Genomic DNA, 20,786 nt, shown 5'->3' with positions numbered 1-20,786 from the left:
CTATCTGATTTTCTGAGAGGTTCAGCTGAAAGCTGACACCACTTAAAATCTTTTGTCAAAAAAAGTCATGCAAAAATCCAAAAGATAAGCAATAAGATCCCAAATAAAAAGACAAAGAACACAAAAAATTTACAGAATGGGCAAAACATGGAAAACTGGGGGAAAATGCTCAACCTATTAGTAATCAAAGCAACGTGAATTACAATGAGATATTCTCATCTACTGAATTAGCCAAGTGTCTGGCCAATGGGTTTCAGTCCTGGACAAATTCACTATGGATTCAGTGAGACCGAAAAAACAACAGTGGAATGTTCTTGGGGTAAAAGGGTTTATAGCCAACTTTATTCCCATGGTGGTAGGTCCGTCACTAGAATCCCATCCGCTCAGAGCAAGTCTGCACGCAGCAAGCTGATCTCTCTGCTTCTGGGCCTCTCTGCCCCCGCAGCCATCTCAGTCTCTCTCCTCTGTGCTGCCACCACTCCAGCCTCTGCTCTCCTGCAGCCCTGCAGCTGTGCAGCAGCCCAGAGCACTGAGCGGAGCTCTTCATATAGAATCAGTAACAATGTATGACCCACACGTGCACAGTGAGCAAGCCAACCAGGGCCAGGTGAGAATCCTGGCCATAGGAACCCTCACCTTCTCCATACCAAGAAGAAATAAAAGAAAGTTCTAGATGCACTAGAAGAGGATCCTGCGCTGCCAATGGGAATATAAATTGGAACTGGCACCATTCTTGAAAGCAATCAGGTTACATTCATCAAGAGATTTTTAAACGTTCATGCTGTCTGAATCAGGAATTCAACTTCTGTTTATCTAGTCCAAAGGTCAACAAAGGCTTGTTTTTGTATGGTCTACAAGCTAAGAATGGTTTTTTACATTCTTAAAAAGTTGGAAGAATAGGAAGGAGGAAAAAGGAAGAAAAATGGAGGAGGGGGAGGAAGAAGGGGGCAAGGGAGGGAACAAAGTGGGGAAAATGTAGCGGGGAGCGAAGGTGGGAAAGGAAACAGGGGAGCCAAGGTAGGGAATGAAGTGGGAGGGGGTAAGAAATAACAGCAACAGACTGTATAGGGCACAACTACATTTTCTATCTGCCTTTTACTGATAAAATGTACCAATCTTTGACTGATTCTAGTCTAAAGCAGGGTCAGCAAACTGGCTCATGGATCAGATCCAACCAACTACCTGTTCTCGTAAGTAAAATGTTATCGAACACATCCATGCCCATTTGTTTACATAGTTCACGGCTGCTTTTGCATTAAAACAGAGATTTGAGTAGTTACACAAGAGACTCTCTGTCCACTAAACAAAAAATATGTTATCTGACCCTTTACAAAAAGTTTACTTGATCTAAAACAATAACCAAAAAGGTCGATAAAAATGTGTGTGTACAAAGATATTCATCACAGCATTATTCATGTAGAAGATGAGCTAAATGGTGGACTATTTAACTGAGACTATGCATTTAGCTGAGGGCCTCACATCTCAAGGGTTCAATAAACATCAGCAACTATCTATGGAATACTGAGTCACTTTTTAAAGAACCACTAATAAAACATGAAAGCAGGATCTCATAACACTCATGGTCTGCTTCTTTTGTATTAAGTTTTAAAATAAATAAGCAAAAAAAAAAAGTTGAAAAGAATGAATCAAACCTCATCAGTAGTTGTCTTTGGGCTATAGAATTCTAGATAATTTTTCATTTGCTCCCAAACATTTCAGTAATTTCCAAGTTTCCTGTAATAAGTGAATATTGCTCTTATCATTATTACAGTAAAAAGCCTTATTTCTCAGAAAGTGATTGAGTTTGGAAACACAGCTGACGGCCAGAAGCAAGCTTTGGGAGTAGTTGGGGCAGAAACCTGAACCAGGCTGCATAATAGTGCGAGAGAGGCCAGGCTTGAGTGAGCATCAGGGGCTGGAAAACACCTGAAGGGCAGCCGCAGGGCCTTGCAGAGGCCCAGAGAGGCTCAGCAAGCCACCAGGGAGTAGCTGTTACACCTGGGCTGGGCCTGAAAGTGCATGCCGCAAGGCAGAGAACGTTTCAAAGGCAAAACTTTTGCTGATTTCTCAGAGATTTTATTCCTGGGTAAAATATCCTTGTCTTGCCAATGGGTTTCGGCCCTGGGCAAGTTCGCTATGGATTCAATGTGACTAAAGAAATTGACAGCAAAACGTTCTTGGGGTGAAAGGGTTATACCCAACTTTATTCTCAGGTGGCAGGTCAGTCACTAAAATCCCGTTCACTCAGAGAGAGTCTGTATGCAGAAAGCCGCTCTCTGCCTCTGGGCCTCTCTGCACAGCCGTCCCGCACAGCCATCCTCTGGGCCTCTGTCCTTGGCACTGCCACCACTCCAGCCTCTGCTCTGCTCTCCTGCAGCCTTGCAGTCCTGCCACTGTGTTGCACCCAGAGCATTGGGCGGAGCTCTTTTTATAGAGTCAACAGCCATGTAGTGCCCACAGGTGTGCAGTGAGCTAGTCAACCACAGCCAGGTGAGAATCGTAGCCACAGGAACTCTCATTTTATCCACAATCCTGAAGAGCCTTTTTTAGAATTTGAAAGATCAGACACAGGATGAACAGGGCAGACAGAGCAGTGAATAGGACTTGGCCAGGGATCTTTGGCCTCTACCAGCCCCTGCTGACTTTCTGAGCTGTCACCCAGGAGGGAACCACGGTGCACCACTCTGTGTGTGCACAAGCCACTGATGTAGGGATTACCGTCATTCTCACTTGACAGATGTGGAAACTGAGGCTCATGGAAGTTAGCTTGCCCAGGGGTGGCACCAGGAAGAGGCAGAGCAGGGATTCAGTATGAGGTATCTGACTCCCATGTCTGTTTCTTCCCAGACACCAGGCTGTCTCCTGGAAGAATCACCTTTGAGGCTAGTGGGCAGAGGGGGCAGCTGCTGAGTGATCTCATCAGGTCGGAGCAGCTCTGCCCAGAGATGTCCTGCCGTCCACGGACTGCCCAGAGTTCCAAGCAGTGAGCACACTTAGATGAAGCCCCCTACCCACAGAGAGGCCTCCCTGGGGCTCACAGGGCTGCTGTGGTGGCCACTGGCTTACCAGTCCCAACCGAGGGAATCCGGGTCAGAGAAGCTAACCAGCTCTAGCCCAAGGAGGGGCTGGGGAAAGAGGAAAGCAGGTCTTGGCTGCTAGTGGTATCATGAAATTTCCCAAGTTGCCAATTACTAAAGTGGAAGTAGGTCAAGAAATAACACACCAAGGAATTTACTCAAAGAAAACAACTTCTCAGATTCAAAGACATATGCACCCCTATGTTTATTGCACCACTATTTACAATAGCCAAGATATGGAAGCAACCTAAGAGTCCATCAGTAGATGAATGGATAAAGAAGATGTGGTACATATACACAATGGAATACTATTCAGTCATAAGAAAGAAACAAATCCTACCATCTGCAACAACATGGATGGAGCTAGAGGGTATTATGCTCAGTGAAATAAGCCAGGCAGAGAATGACAAATACAAAATGATTTCCCTCATTTGTGGAGTATAACAATTAAGCAAAACTGAAGGAACAAAATAGCAGCAGACTCACAGACTCCAAGAAGGGACTAGCAGTTACCAAAGGGGAGGGATGGGGGAGGGCAGGTGAGGAGGGAGGGAGGGAGAAGGGGATTGTGGGGTATCATGATTGTTGCACATGGTGTGTGTGGGGTCACGAGAAAGACAGTGCAGCTCAGAGAAGACAAATAGGGATTCTGTGGCATCTTACTACACTGATGGACAGTGACTACAATGGGGTATGGGGGGGAACGATAATAAGGGTGACTATAGTCACCACATTGTTTTTCTTGTGAAACCTTCATAAAAGTATATATCAATGATACATTAATAAAAAGAAAACAATATAACACACCAAGGGGACTTTCTAGTCTGAAGGTCGAATGCTAAGAGCTGGGTAGTAGTTAGAGAGAGAGAAAGGGAGGGAAGGAGTGTGTGTGTGTGAGCATTTAAGAAGGGAAAGAAATTTAAAAATTTTACAGTAACCAAATGATCCAAGCAATTCCATGTCTGGGTATATATCCAAAAGAATTGAAAGCAGGGGCTAGAACTGATGTTCACACATCCATGTTCATCACATTATTCACAGTACCGAGGGGGAGAGGCACCCCAAGTGCTCATCAAGGGAGGAATGGAAAAACAGTGTGATACACACATAAAATGGAATAGTCCGCCTTTAAAAGGAAGGAAATTCTGATACATGCTACAGTATGGATAAACTTGGAAGACATGCTCAGTGAAAAAAACCAGATACAGAAGGATAAATATTGTATGATTCCACTAATGTGAGGTACCCAGAATGGGCGGACTCATCAGGACAGACTGTAGAGCAGTGGTTATCGAGGGCTGGGGTGCAGGGGGAGTTTGCAGTGGGTAGAGTTTCACTTTGAGATAATGAAAAAGTTCTGGAGATGGGTGGTGGTGATGGTCTCACACAGCCACCTGAAGGTACTTACTGCCACTGAGCTGTAGTCTTTAAAATTGTTAAGATGGGACATTTTCTATGTATCTTACCACAATTCTTAAAAAGGACGAAAAAAGGAGGAGCAGAAGGGAAAGAAAGGAGAGCCCCTCAGATCCTTGCAAGAGGAGAAGGGGGTATGTTTTGAGCACCTACAAGATGCTAAGACCTGTGCTAGGTCCTTCATGTGTGTCATTTAACCTTCAAAATGACCCTTTCAAGTAGGAACAGTTGTTATCAAACAGGTTCAGAGAGCGCCTTGTCCAGTGTCCCCAGGCCAGACCATGGTGGACTGGGGCTCAGACCCAGGTCTGCAGCTCCAGGGCACCAACCGTTCACAGACGGGACACCGTGGAAAGGCTGGGCCCCCAGCACTCGCTCACTCGGCGCCACCAAGCACCACCTCCAGACGGGACAGAGGAGATGGCAGCAAAGCAGATGCAGGCGGTTAGGGCAGCTGGGGGCTGGGGGACCCCCGGCAGCTACTGCCCGTCTCACTTCTCACCCTTAGAATCTCAACACAGATGTGGCTCCAGGGGCATTCTGCCTCTGACACCACCTGGCACGATATTTACTAAGTTGGGAGCTACAAAAAGCTAGGGTCAAGGAAACCAGGGCTAGGGTCAAGGTGAGACCAGAATTTAACTTTGAGCATCTCAGGAAATAGCTCCCAGATATCCCACAAGAGCAGAGGGACACGGGTTCAAATTGTCCTGGGCTGGGAGGCAGCTTAGTGGAACAGAAAGCGAATAGGCTTTGGAGTCAGATGGCCCTGGGCTTGAATTCAGACTCCACTACTTACCGTGTGATCTAGGCCTGGCCTCAACCAAGCCTCGGTTTTCTCATCTGTCAAAGGGGCAGGGTAGTACCTGCTTGAGGAGGGTCACCCCAGGTGGACTCTGGAGCCAAACTGTCTGGGTTCAGATCCTGTTTCCCCACCATTTATTCGGTTTGTGAACTTGAATAAGTCATTTAGTCTCTCTGTGCCTCAGTTTTCCTCATCTATAAAATGATATAGCTCAGTAGGCTGTTGTAAGGATTAAATGAGCTAATACAGAGAAGGTGCTGAACACAGTGCCCCCATGTCAGAAAGTTATATTTTGCAGCTCATATTATATAAAGTATAAAGCTCACAAATGGTAGCTCCCCCTTCCTTCCCCTCTGTATAAGACTCAAAGAAACTGCTATTGGTATTTGTCCTGAATTCTTCTGCATATATCTGGTTTGCACACAGCCAGCATTGGAGGAACCCCAAGCCCTTCCTGGCCCCCTCCTGCCCCTACACCTGGTGGGGTTCCAGGGGAGAAAAGGGAGCCCATCAGGCCATACCTTCCAGAAAGGAGCTAAAAGCAGAGTCATTCCAAAAATGGCCCACTTTCTGGCTACCTATGCCAATCCCACCCCACTGGTCCTCAGCATGGGTTCCAAGGCCCTGGGGCAGCCCACAGCCCTGCTGGGCACCCTAGAGGACCCTCAGGACTTTCCTGGAGTCAGGAGTCTGCAAGCAGGGAGAGATACTTATTCCACATCAGCAGTAACTGATCATCTCCAGCCACCCTACAGAAACACTATTGCTTTCTCCATTTTACCGATGAGGATACAAAAGTGCAGAGAGGTGAAGACACCTAGCCAAAGTCACCCAGCAAGTCAATTCACAGGTGAATCTTAAACACAGGTCTTTCTTGATAAAGCGTGGGAGCTTTCCACTGTCACATTCTCTCCCTATTAAACTACATGATAATTAACACCACCACTTACTGGTTGTATAAACCTGGTAAGTCCCTTCCACTCCCCAAATCTCCATATCTACAGTTGAAAATGGGTAAACTACCTTACAAGGTTATTCAACAATTATCAACTAAGCCTGGAGCCACACTTACAGTGAAGCTGCTGAAAATTAAGTTTCACAGCCCCTCTTTTGCATAAGCTCCTTCTAAGATCTTGGGGAGGGTCTAATAATGTTATATACTTTTCTTAAAGAAGGTCCCCAGTCCCACAAAACTTGGACCCACTCCTGCTAACTAGTGTGCCAGCACCATGCCAAGCACTGGATGCGCAAAAGGGACACTAGAGGAACCTATGCATGTAAAGTCCCCAGCACAGGGCCTGCCCCACAGAAGTGCTGACCCAGTGGCAGCAGCATTATTATTGCTTATTTATTGTATGTTATTTATTGCTTGTCTCTCCCTCATTAGAATGTTAGCTCTCCAAGGGGTTCATCAATGTAGCCCAAGAGCCCAGAACTGTGCCTGGCATGTGTTAAGAGCCTAGTAAATATTCTTTGACTCTTGAGATGGTTTACTTCAACTTTCCAATTCATAAATGAGAAAACTGTCATCCAAAAGGGTGTCTCTCTCCCATGATCAGGCCCAGGGCTCAGGGTCCCAAAACCCCAATGCAAGGTACTCATGTCTTGCTGCCTCCCTGGGGGTCACACTGTGGCCCAAGAGACATTTCTGGAATAAAAATTTAGAGATCAACATTCTTAGTAAGAAAAACAAGGGAAATGGCAGAGGGGGTAAAGAGCATGGATGTTGGAATAAGGTTGCCAGATTTAACAATAAGAATACAAGACAACCAGTTAATTTTGAAACTTAGATCATTAACAATTCATATTTTAGTTTAAGTATATCCCACATAATATTGGGGTTATACTTACACTACAACATTAAGATTCATTGGTTTATCTGAAATTGTTTAAGATTAATTAAGATGTATTGTTTAGCTGAGCATCTTATATTTTATCTGGCCACTCTGCCTTGGAATTCCACAGAAAAAAGTTCATATTCCTGTTCTGCTACTTCCTGTGTGATCTTGGGCAAATACCCTACCCACTTTGAGCTTTGGTTTCAGTCTGCAAACAATGGCTAGCCCTATCTGCCTCATAGAGTTGCTGTGAGGCCTAGAGGAAATTAGGTCTCTTACATATGGGCACATGGGAGATAAATGCTCTTAATGTTGGTTTCCCTCCCTGTTTTTAGACATCCTTAAGGAACTCAGTGGGTCCACTGACTTGCCAACTGGATGACAACATGGTAACTGTGATGTCAAAGTTCATCCGAGCAGCACACTCATACAGGATAGGAAGTTAGGGGCCCTGCCCTAGGAAGGCCAACATCTAACCTGTATTTCTTAGCCCTATCAGACTCAACCGTTCCCTTTTCATAAACATTTTAACACCTCCTTTACCCTTCTTAAAGGACCAATTTACATGCAAATTTGAGAGAGTATAGTACTCTGCCTGCAATTTAAAAGAAAAATAAAAGGAACCTAATAAAGTAATATTTCAACATGTAACTGCTTGCTTAATCCACCAACAAGAGGGATTAAATTTGGAAGTTAGACATTATTCAATATTAAGTTGAGCCAATTGAAATTGCTGATATGGAACCGCTTTGGCCTATGAAAATAAGAATTTCATCTGAGTCAACTTTATATCTGAAGTTCAAAATACAAGCAAACTAAGTCTAGCTATTGTGTGCGTGTGTGTATCACACTGTGAATCAACAACAACAAAAGCAGGTAGATAGATGTGTTTTAGTGACTCAAATATCACAACCATCACTACCACTCAGGTTGTGATTTCCTAAAATGACAGGCCACTCTTTTTAAAATCACAAACACCACAAAGTATAATCTCTCTTGTTTTGCCAAGTAGTTGCACTTCTGAAAAAAATGTTTGTATTTTGAAAATGCAAAAATAAAACATTGCATGGTATGTAAAACAGCATTAGATTCCAGGCTCAGAAAATTGTAAGTGGGTTTGGTTTTGGGTTTGTTTTTTTATTACCTGCATGAGTTTCTTGCAGCACATTCAGAAGGTGGGAAGAGGCAGGAAAATTTCTTCTTAGATGGGACTGTCCCATAGCTGTAGGACTAGCCCTCTAAATGGAAAACAGTCACCCAAAATTGTTATGATAACCAGAAATAATCCCACCCATACTCCCAAAATGGCCAGTAAAGGGAGGTTACTGCCCACACTGAGAACCAGTCTCACAATCTCTGCTTGAAGACTTGCAGACATAAGGAACTTACTACCTCCACAGGACTAGTGCCACCGTCTCACTGACTCATCTGTCAGGCAGTCGGCATGCTTTCTTAGACCCCTGGTGGAGCACACGTTGGTACAGCTCTTCTTCCGTTTGGTCAAGGGTTCCAAAACCTTGACCCAGTGGTTCTACTTCTAAAAAAGAATCCTTTTCTAAGAGTTTTACTTCTGAGATTTTGGCCATTAAACCCCATGTACAGAAAGCATTATTTCTGAATGGTATAACTAATAACCAGTTCCCTGTTGTCAGTACTTCAAGTACATTACGGTACAACCTCTGTGGACCAGGAAGCAGCCATCAGAAATAAAATGATGGCAGCTGTTGCGCAGCATGGGCCCTTCTGGGTTTTTTCCCTTTGCTTTTCTCATTTCTAGAGTGATATTCATTCCTGTAGTAACTGGAGGAAAGTAAACTCCACGGACATTAAAACAAAAAATCATGTAACCACGGGCTACATGAAGAGGCTGAGGAGGACGGGCCTGGGGAGAATGGCTCACTTGAGCCACTATTTGAGCCTTAATCCACACGTGGGTCCTCAGTGCCATTCCAGGGCCTTCCAGGAACAAAATCTGGGGCCACACAGAAGGCCCGGCCTGTGACCTGCAGAGTCACCGTGCAGCCTGTCCTAAGGAAGCTGGCATCCAGGCCTTCCCATCATGACTCCTGCTCTAGGCTGCACTGGGGGATACAGAGGCCTGGGAGGCCCCCTGCAGATGGGCTGGGCTGACAGAGAATTTTGCTCTTCTTGCCCCTTTTTATAGTGGGTTAATGAAAAAAAAAAGCAGGTAACAAAACACTATATATTATTCTAGTATGAAAAAAATGCACAAGTCTGAGTGTGCTTGTGATGGGGGATCAGGGTAGGGAGGCCCTGGTCAGTAAACGTGCACAACCTGAGAAGGCTCACACCAAAATACTGCTGTTGGTCATCTGCAGGCAGAAGGAAAGTCCACGTATTTCTGTAGTTAAGAGTATAGATAGATCTGGGCTCAAGCCCCAGCCCTACCACTTATTCACATATACCTTAGGGAAAAATCTACCACTCTAAGGGTCAGTTTCTCGGTCTGGAAGGTGGGGATAATAACACCTAATTCATAGGAATGAATTGAAATATTGCAACAAGGACACTTAGCAAAATTCTGGGCACCGAACAAATGTTGGCTTACACTGCTTTGTACTAGTAGTGGACAAAACAATCATTTCTGTGGGTCCAAACCCGCATATACACTCAAGCTACAAAATGAGACCAGAGGTCCCATTGGCCTTGCCAGGATGGCTGAGCAAACTGAGCTGAAGCCCCTGCAGTGACCTTGGGCAGTAACAGACTGTCCCCTTCAATTTGGAGACAACCACATTGAGGAAACCCGTAGAGGTAAGCGCTGCAGGCAAGGTAGGGCCCAGGTTCAGCCCACCCTTACACAAAAGACCCAGAGCTCATTCATACAGCATTTGGCAGAACAAATTGAAACACAGTTGACCCTTGAGGGGTTGGGGCACCAACAACCCCCACCCCAAAACAGTCGAAAACCCATGTGTAACTTGTGACCCCTCCAACACTTAACCACTAATAGCCTGCTATTCACCGGAAACCTTACCAGTAACATAAACAGTCTACTAACATGTGTTTTGCATATGAATTATATGCTATATTCTTACAAAACAGTAAGCTAGAGAATTTTTCAAGTCGTCACAAATCTCCAGACATTTAATCCAATATATTTCCTAAAAAGAATCCATGTGTAAGTGGGCCTGTGCAGTTCAAACCCATGTTGTTCAAGGGTCGACTGTAAAGGGAATCAAGTGGGAAAGAAATGGAGGCCAGAAAACAAAATGAAATAGGGTCACTCCAGCCAGCCACGAAAGAAACACTGGCGAGGGCAGGGGACACAGAAGTGTGAAATGCAGCAGGGCCTTGTCATATGTACTGGAACAGGTCTTCTGAAATTTAACCTTCAAATATGCTGCTCATCTTTCTTAGAACTGCTATCTGTGGTACCAGTTATCTCAAAAACCAGCCCAGAGATGGTAGCTGTCCTCATCACTGGTTATTAACTGTGTGAGGATTATTAAATATCTTCACAAAAAGAAGGAGGCAAAAAGACTGTCAAACTGTATCAAAAACAAAACCGTTTTATGGAATGTATTTGTAATTCTCTAGCATTCATCACTCTGATGTTTGATGAGCAAATCTACCATACCCTATTTTAAGGATTTTGAATTTTCAGGCATTAGATTTACTAAATACTGCATGTCTGTGTTCTCAAGTTATTTTGTTAAGTCATTTTTTTCATTCTCCAGTTTTCATAAGGGATTGTTTAAATTATGATCTGAACTTCTCTAAAACCCCAGCTCCTTGTGTCCAAAATAACCGTATTTATAGTAATATTCGAACTTCAGTTCTTGGGTTGTGGAGCTCCCACTATTCAAAGCCTAAGGCACAAAGACTTTTATCCTCATCAACGTCCTTTCTAAGCCAGCATTACAAGCCACTGACTGATAGGACTCCATTTCTCCATCTCAGTTTGCTACCTGGGTAATGACCATTAGGATAACTTCCTATATGAGGAAGAAATATTCCATCTTTCTCCTTTTTCAGTGGACTCTGACTTTAATTCTGTGAGTCCACGAAGACTTTCTCACTGGTTACAATTTGTACTACTTCAAGTGATCATGCACTTAAGTACAGATTCCAGCTTATACTGAGATGAAGATTCCCTGGCTGTCCTTTATCAAATGTCCTCACTGCTACAGTTCCCTGGTCAGAGGGTGTCACAGTTTGCTTTAAGAGACTTGTGACCCACAGATTCATTTGTCAGGTTTAAATGTGGCTTCGTCCCACTTAACACCTCAATCTTGAGCAAACTGAAAAGCTTACTTCAGTAATGATTTGTTAATTTTAACATGGCAACATATTAAAACTTATAATTACAGTAAAAATAATTTACCAGACAAGAAGTATGGCTCAAGCTATACATGGATGCTTAGTTAGGTGAATGGACTGGTGATCAATATGGCCTAGTGGTGACTGGAGACTGATCCTTAAAAGTTTTAAGGACTAGACATGGCCTGAAGCCATTCCCCAAACTGCCTTTTCAGAATATGTCTTTAGGGGGCTATAATATTATTCATTAAGCAATGACTTCTTACACATGTACACACACACGTTTCTACGATGGTTCAGGAATTATGTTTGTTTTTGTTTTTAAACACACTAGAGGAATGAGATTGATACTTGGCCAGATTCATGTTTGTGTTACTCAAAAAAGTACTGAATACAAACTCTATGTAAATCTAGATCTGCCACCAAAAAGTGAACTTTCAAGAAGATATTTTTAATTAAAAGTTAAGAAGTGACTCCATTTTTTGTAATAATTCATCTATACCTTATGTACATAGAAAAAAATCTGAAAGAAGATATTCCAATAGCTGGATTGTAAGACTATGGAAGGCATTTTCTTTTCCCCCACAACTTTCTATAATATCTGGATTTTTATAGTTATCACTGTAATTATACAATCACTATAATCACTATAATATATTGCTTTTATGGTCGGGGTGGAAATCAATAATCCTATTTTTATTTTTTAACAATAATAAAGGAAGGAGTTGGGGGAATCAAATAAAATGAGAATGGGAGAGATGCCCCCAGGCCAGGGAGCTGGAACAAACTGAAAGGACGGATTAGGAAGCTGCCCATGCTGAGCACACAGCCGCTGCTCGCCAAACAGTCCCAGGTGTCAGCAAGGAATATAAGCAACTCTGAAGTCAGATGGTTCCAGAAAGAGCCAGACATGGACACCAGGGCCTGTGGTTCTAGGGAGAGGGCTCTAGACCCAGAGGTCGCTGGGCCCCGGTCCTTGGAGGGGTGTCCAGTCTACGTGAGTCAAAAGAAAGCATGGTGGCAATAACAAAGAATCACCATTAGTTTACAAACCACTAATGAAATTTTCAACATCTTTAGAAATCAGTCAGAGAATACACAATATAACAATAAGTCATCACTCTTCACCTTACAAGAGAGCAAAACATTTTTAAATGCTGGTGAGGATGTGCTGAGGGCAGCACTCACCCACTGCTGCTGGGAATTAGTATGGTTGCAGGTGCTTTTGACAAGCCATGTGGTGGTATGTTCCAATTGTTTTAAGATATTCCCATACTTTCATAATTCTGTTTCTAGAAATCTACCCTAAGAGAAAATAAGTGCTTTATTATCAAAGATAATCATTGCAGAGTGATTTATCATTAAAAAAAAGAAAAAAAGAACCTGAAAACTGCCCAACAATAGTTAGAATGGTTATTTTTGTACAGCCTCTCAGTGGGGTATTATGTGGTCATTAAAAACAATGTTTATGGAGCATTTGAAATAACACCCAGGGAAATGTTTATGTTACCATGTTAAATGATACAGTAGTATATAAAATTATATATGGAATATGATTTTAACTACATAAAAATTTACATTAAAAAGCTGGAAATAAATGCTTTTAAATGTCTTACGGTTCCCTGGGGGGTTGGTCAGTCTGTGAGTGGGCTTTTCTTCAATCTTTAAAAAAATAATTTATTGTGAAGTAACTTCAAATTTATCAAAAAGTTATAAAACAAAAACAACGAAGGACTGTCATATTCCTCTCACCCAGGTTTTCCAACCGTTAACATTTTCCACATTCACTTCCCTGCGTGCATGTATGCACACACTTTCCACAAACCCACACACACACGGATAATTATTGTTCTTTTTCTGAACTATTTGAGAGCAAGTTCCAGATATCCCATTACCCCTAAACACTCCAGAGTATATTTCCTCAAAACAAGCACACTCTCTAACATAACTCCACAGAAACTTCCAAGTCAGGAAATCAGCATTGACACATATCACCAGCCAATCCACCCTGTTCAATTTCGCCAACTGTCCCAGCAACCTCTCCTTTTCCTTTCTGGCCCAGGTACAATTGAGGGATGTGCCTTGCATTTAGCTGTCAAGTCTCTCCAGTCTCTTTCAAACTGCAACACTTCCTCCCTGTGTCCCTGTCTTTCACATTTTTCCTTGACAGTTATTTTTTTTAATTTAAGAGTACTCTAAGTGACCTTCAACCTGAGGCCTACTGTTGCTTCTTTATGAAAAGATTCTAGCTGTGTATTCTTGGCAGGAATGGCACAGAAATTAGGCTTGATTTCAATCAGGAAGCCCATGAAGTGGACCCGCTGGGCACTGGTAAGGTTAATTTTAATCATCTGCTCAAGCTGGTGTCTGCCAGTTTTTTCTATCAGAAAGTCACCATTTTTCCCTTTGTAGCAGATATTTTCTAGGCAGATAGTCTAGTATTACACCAATATCCTATTCTTCAAACAGTCACCTGCCAGTCTTAGCATCAGTGACAGCTCTATACTGCAGCAGCCACCGCTACAGATAGTTGCTGTGTGTTAATTCTTCTTATTTAGATTTCCATCATTCCTTCTCTGTGTATTAATTGGCCATCTCTGGCAAAGAAGAGCTTTCCCTTCTCCATTAATTTGTTCATTTACATAAATCTATCAATACATACTCATGATTCTTATTCTATTCTATCCATCCAGTACTATCATTTTTGTTGATGCTCAACTTGCCCAGATTTGATCAATAAGGGCCCCTTCCAGCCAATCCTCATCATGCTCGGAGCACTTCCTTACTTTCTGGCCCAAGATGTTCCAGACCCAACTTGTCCTCTCCCTGCTTCACCTCTCGAGAAGCCACTTCTCCAAGAAGCCCTGGTTCATTTTAGTGAACAGTGGTATTTAGAAACAAAGATCTGGGAGCTTGGTGTATTCATCACTACTGAATGTTGCTCCTTCTAGGCCTTCTAGAAATGAAGGAATGCGTACACATATATACTTATATGTACAAATGCCTATGACTGTATTTACATATATCTGCAGATATACAGTAAATTCATGGTTTTAATGTATGTATCAATATACATAATGTCAATGGGTCCTAACTACCCAGCACCTCAGGGTTCTCTCTAGCCTTCATCTTTCATGTTTGCAGATCACTTCTCTGACAGTGAACAGGGAGTGACCAGTCTCCCAACCACACCAGCTGCTTTCTCTGCCCACTACCCCTACACATGCTCCACCTCCTCAGCTGCCAGGTTCACCAACACATCTGTGAACCCCCAACGCCCCATTTCCTCAAATACCAGTCATGCCAATCCTTTTGCACAATGCTGTCTTCATATATTGTCACTTGCCACATTTTTCCTCTTTTAATTTTTTAATGTGAAAGCAATTTCAGATAGGATCCCTGAGAAGGATGTATAACAAGGCTCACATGGTCATCACACATACCCCCAGCAGGCATGGGAATGCTGTCAAGGGTGCAGGGGCAGAGCAACCCCTCCCCGTAGGCCTCCTTGTCTCCCTCACCCACCGGGCCCCTTCTGCACCCACCCCAGTCCCAGGCTGCAGCTTCCGCATGTGGCCTTTCCAAGGCCCCTCTGCTTCTCAACAGGCCAGCCAGCCACTCCCTGGGACCCCAGGGCCTCTCACGGCTGGTCTCCCACGGGACCTCCTCAGCCACAGGAGCACCTTCTGACAGGGGGAGCCCCACAACCCACTCCTCCTCCTCCTCTGACTCAGCACTGAAGGCACCAGACTATGTCAACCACAGTTGAGACAGTGTGCAACCAAGCACACGTCTGCTTTGACAAAAGGGGCTTTTTTTCTTGCAAAGCTTGAATGTCAAGTTGTCATTTATGGATGAGCAGAAAAACCATAGAAAGATAGTAGGAACATGAAGCAAGAAATGGCAGGTTCTGGAGTCAGATGCTAAGGGTGGGGGATGGCTGGGCAAGGGTAGGAAAGTTGACATACATGACACAGAAGTAGCCAGAGGGGTCCTTGATCTCCCCCACAAGCCATGCTGGACAGATAGCACAGGTCACTCTCCAAACAATGCCTGGGCTGGACCTGTCCTCCCCCAGAGCAGGACTAGTCCTCCAAACATACAGGGCTCCAGTCCATTGTTCCGGCCAGGACTTTTGCAGCCGAGTTAGAGTCCACAGGCAGAATGAGACCCTCCTCTGGCCAGGAAGCTCTGAAGGCAGATTCAGCCCTGGCTCCCAGGCTGTCTTCCAGCCTCACACACCCAGGAAAGGAAGCCAGGCACAAGCAGAAAACATCACTTCTCTCTGAGATTTGGCCTCATTTCTCTCCTGTCCTGGGGCCCAACAGAACAGGCCAAGCAGCACACAGGGTAACAAGGTGGTGGGCAGCAGCACTAGTGAGAACAGCCATGGCTAGCAAGAAGCTCAAATGGCTTATAGCTGTGAAAAAATTGCTTCATGTGAGTCTCTCAAGACCACTGTATGCCAGGCAGGGAGAGGTTAAATGACTCACACACACCTCTCAGCCCAGACAATGGCCTGCTTACCAACCCCCTCTAAGTGGCTATGTGGTTAATCTTGAGTGTCAAGTGACTGTACCATAAGATGCCCAGTTTTTGGCCAAAAATTATTCGGAATGTTTCCGTGAGGGTGTTTTTGAATGATTAACCTTTGAATGAGTAGACTGAGTAAAGCAGGTGGTCTTCCTTAATGTGGGTGGGCCTCACTCAATCCCTTGAAGGCCTGCATGGAACAAAAAGGCTGGCCCTCCCTATCAGGGAATTCTTGCTGCCTAATGGGGACGTTGGCTTTTTCCTGCCTCCGGAGCCCAACTGAAACATCGGCTCCTCCCGGATCACAAGCCTGTCAGATTTTTGAATGAAATACACCATTGGCTCTCCTTGGTCTCCAGCTTGCCGACTCACCCACAGACCTCAGGACTCATCAGCCTCCATAATCACATGAGCCAATCCGTCTTTTCATATATACATTTGTACACACACCCGGTTCTGTTTCTCTGGGGAACTCTAATACAATGGCCCAGAGAGAGGCAGGTTCCTCAGCACTGCCAGGTGAGGACAGAGGTACCCAGATTCCAAGTGATGCCCCTGCCTGATTTCTCAGTTCCCAAGGACTGGGACACTCACTTGTGGAATAGCACCCCACAGTGGCTTCAGCCAGCCTAGGGCCTACCCGGAAGAAATGGGCAGCCACTCACGATGGCAGCCATCATGGGCAGCAGACAGGCCAGAGCATGTGTACACAGAGTCACAAAGACCTGGGTTCAAAATCCAGCTCCTCTGCAAACTAGCCATTTGGCCCTGGCCGTCTGCTGAGCCCACCAAGCCACAGTGCATCTGTATCAGATGGGGATGACAGCGCCACAAAACTAGGGGGCATCACACAGGACAGCAGGTCACCACGCACCCGGCACGGGGCCTCGTCCATAGAACTCCAGCACTGTTGGCTGTCTCACCTTCTCTTTTAACTTTCCCTCCTCCAGTGAAAACTGGTGCCAGGTAAGGAGGGCCCCATTTGGCCTTACACAGCCAGCCAAAAGTCTCTGGAAACTTCCATTCCACTCTCTTCTTTCCCTCTCCTCCAAAGCACTCAAAGAACTTGCAAAGCTTGTCTTGTTCAACCCTCAGGACCCAACCTGGCCCTTTTCAGAAGAGACAGAGGCCGCCACCCCTCCCACCAATCCCCAAACCACTCCAGCTTGTCAAGTTTTACCAAAATTTAAATGTTTGAGGGTCACAGACTCACCAAAAATTCATGAGGTGAGTTACCAGACAGGTGACGTTGTCCAAAACTCAGAGAGGATGTAGCCAGTCCAGGATCAGATGGCTGCGAGGCCAGAACAAGATTCTGAATCCACAAAACCAGGATCCGAGTCTGGGAAGGACCCAAAACCTGGACTCACTCAAACTTGCTTTGAAAGAAACTTGGGCCAAGCCAGGGATTCTCACTGAGTGCCCAGGGGTGAGACAGCAGCCACAACACCTGGGCACTTGTTAGAAATGCAAATTCTCCGACTCCACCCCAGGCCCCTGGAATCTTCAAGTGTGGGATGGGGCCCAGCAACCAGCTACCAACTGATTGAGAATCACTTTCTGAGGCCAATGGCTCTTAACCCAGATGTCTGATAAAATCACCTGAAGAGGTCCTGAAACACACTGATGTCAGGGCAGCCCCTCCCTCAAAACGCTAATTTAATTGGTCTGTGCTGGCCCAGTCAGCTCTAGTTTTAAAGGCACCCCAGGTGATTCTAATTCAGCCAGACTGGGAAGTCCCAGGCTAACCCTCTCACCTCTGGGTTCTCAGAAAACTGAGCTGGGAGGACATTTAAGGGGGCCTGGGTGTGCAGGTGGCCCAGTCAAAACCAGCAGTTTGTCCCTTCATTGCCTTACCTATCAGCCCAGTGGCTTCCCAAGCTAAGTTCTCCTCTGTGTCCCTGAGGGAGCTTAGCCTCATGACCTGTGTGGTACTCTCACTGGGGTCCCTGAAATGCAAACGTGTCCAACATCTCACTTCATCCGCAGCAAGGAGAATCATGAACCCCTGCACAGGAGCCAGCTCCAGGACCATGTCTCTATTACTGAGGAAGATACTCAAGACCTCCGTCATCCAGCTGCCGCCCCTATTTCTAGCCTCCTACCTCCTGCCTTCCCACCAGGCTCACCTGACACAGGCGTGCCCATTCTGCCTAGAACATGCTTCTTACTTTCTCTACCTGCAAACTTTTACTTATCCTCCAAGGCCCTACTCAGTTGTCACCTCCCCTTTGCAGCCTTCCCAACTGCTAAGGGCTCTTAAAGTTGTAATCCACAAAAGCCTAGCTCAAGTTGGTTTATGCAGGAAAGTGATATTTTGGCTTTTGGAAGTGGGCTTCACACCTGGTATACAGTCATCTCCAGCTCTTATTCCTGCTTTTCTCCAACTTGTCTTCATTCTCCAGCAGGCTCACTCCATGTGGTGGCCAGATGACGACCAGCATCTCAGGTTCCCATCCTACCAGTGAGCAGCCCCAGCAAAGTAAGAGCATCTCTGACCCAATCATTCCAGGACAAGGCCCAGCGTTTATCTTCCCTGGCCTGGATTGGATCCCATGCCTGTCCCTGAACCATTCACTGTTAGAAATGCTCTGATGGGCCAGACAGCCCTGAGGCATGTGCCCATCCCTGGAGCCTTGGGGAAAGAGTCAGCCCAACCCAGACCAAAGGGAGTGAGAGCAGGGGAGGTGTGATTCCCAAAGGGAAATTAGGGAGTAAGTACCAGATGGACAAATGGGAACTCAGCAATGACAGCCTGCAGCATCTGGCCTTAATGGGGTTAGGGCCACTCCTCTCTTCTCCTGAAGGTTCAGAGCCCCCCTTATCAGAGTATGACCGTTGTTTGTACATGTGACGCTGGCTGGCTGCAGAATGTGAGCTCCTCGGGGGAGCAGAGACGACAATACAGCTGAGTCTAAAGCAACCAGGTGGCAGATCTCTGACACTGGGGCAGGTTTCTCTGTGACTGGGAAAATGACACAATGATCTCTCTTGGGGCAAGGTGGTCTTTATATGGAGAATACCTATGAACCATAAAAACTCCAGGGTGGTCGAAATGAACTAGGGAAGATAGGGAAATTGCTCTGTGTGAGGAAGTCAGGAGTTTGGCAGCCCAACAAGTTGCTGGCGGGAAGGCCTGAGAGAAAGCCTGGGAACACCTTGGGAGGCAGACCCAGGGCCAAGGCAGCTGGTGTCTCCCAGCGGCCAGCAGAAGGGAGAGCTTTAGAGGCAATGCTGGGCCCTTCTGACTCCTTCGAATGTTTAGTAAACATCAGCTACACCCACCAGCCTGTGTTTGAGGCTGGTTTGGACAATCACAGGAAAATGCTAGGTTACTCTGTGGACTCCACAAGGGACAGAGAAAAGAAACCACACACAGGAGGAAAGACAGAGGGAGAGCAAGAATTCAGCAGAAATGTACTACACCACTGAATTGTATGCTTTACAATGGTTAAAATGGTAAATTTCATATTATATGTCTTTCACCACAATTTAGAAAAAGGAGTGGCAATTCACTACATGGCAGGCAGGAAAATTCAGTGGAAGTAGGAAGTCGGTGCAGGAGATCCCTAAGAGAAACCAGTCCCAGCAATCCCCAGGCACGGGAGCAGGGCCTTGCTAGGGCTCCCTACATATTGCACTTGACCTGGAACCAGTTTTTCTTAAATGTTAAGGAGAAGGGTGACCCCACAAGGTTTAAATCAAGTTACAGATAAATAAACACATTACAAATAATACATAAACCACTGTCATTGTTATGATTATTTATTCCATGGCTCCATTCCACTAGCACTGAGCTGACCATAAACCTAATAGCATATTTCATTGGCGCTAAGAAGACGATGCCATCTTTTCACAATTCAGTAATTCAAAGATTGAGGTGTACCTTAAAATCAATAGTATAACATCATTGACAGTGTTTTCTTTTTTGTGGGTACTTAAATAACAATGCTTTTTGCAATCATTATTGTGACATCTTGGATTCTATAAAAGAATACTGTAAATAAGATAATAAGAATCATTGTCTGTTCCTATGTGATCCATCTCTGGGAAGTAAGCTTGGGAGCGATCTCAAATCCGTATCCTCTCGGAGCACAGGTACATTCTGACCATGCAGTGAAGCACTGTGGGCACTGTCACCACTAAAAGCCGGTTACCCGGACCCCTCCTATTTTATTAAGTCTGACCCCGGCTCGCCAAGGGCCTGCACAGCTGGGAAAGATATGTGGAGAAAAGGAAATGAGTTTCTCAGATGGGCAGTGTTTGCAGAGGAAGTGAAACGTGGTGTTTACTTCCTGAGCCCTGCATCCTGCACTTCTGAGCTGCCCATGACGCTGGGAGGGCCACACAAAGACTCAAGGCCCATGGCCCTCCAGGGCTGGGGGATGACCCGTCTCTGTGGGGGGTGGGGGACAGTTGGCAGTCACCCTGGGAATGCTCTGCCCCTCCCTGCAAGGCAATGCTGTTTTCCTTAAGATCAGCAAACCCAGGTCTTTTCCTAAACCAAGTTGGAGCTCTCTCCCTGACTGCCTTTGAACCTTCAGGCCAAGCTTCTCTTATTCTGGCAGCTTCCCTGAGACCCAGCTGGGAGGAGAGTGACAAGGATCTCACGGAGGCCCACGAGGCTTAGGCTGAGCAGTCCATAGAGGAAGGCAGCATGGTATGACTGTAGAAATCAGGGATAGGGTGGCTAGATCAAATATTGGGGGTCCCAGTATTTTTATTTGCTAAATCTAGTAACCCTAATCAAGGAGCAGCCCAAGGCCATGACTCTCTGGACCCCTTCCCGCAGGACACAGCCCCCACTGGGGCCAGTGTGGAGACTCCAGGTTT

General features: G+C 45.3%; 1 long non-coding RNA gene across 2 annotated transcripts in view; it reads right to left on the bottom strand.

Annotated features, from left to right (window-relative positions):
- The window catches only part of LOC118922964 (uncharacterized), a 51,409-nt gene extending 31,151 nt beyond the window's left edge, over positions 1 to 20,258 (bottom strand). Inside the window, exon 1 of one of the 2 annotated variants that reach the window (XR_008997241.1) lies at positions 17,167 to 20,258. This is a non-coding gene — a long non-coding RNA (uncharacterized LOC118922964). Of the gene's footprint in view, positions 1 to 8,280; positions 8,711 to 17,166 lie in introns of those variants that run through there. The other variant, XR_005028962.2, reaches the window with a different exon arrangement.
- Positions 20,259 to 20,786: the final 528 nt, after the last annotated feature.

The sequence above is a fragment of the Manis pentadactyla genome, chromosome 4, assembly GCF_030020395.1.
Source record: "Manis pentadactyla isolate mManPen7 chromosome 4, mManPen7.hap1, whole genome shotgun sequence".
NCBI lineage: Eukaryota > Metazoa > Chordata > Mammalia > Pholidota > Manidae > Manis > Manis pentadactyla.
This window is presented reverse-complemented; position numbering and strand designations above follow the sequence as displayed.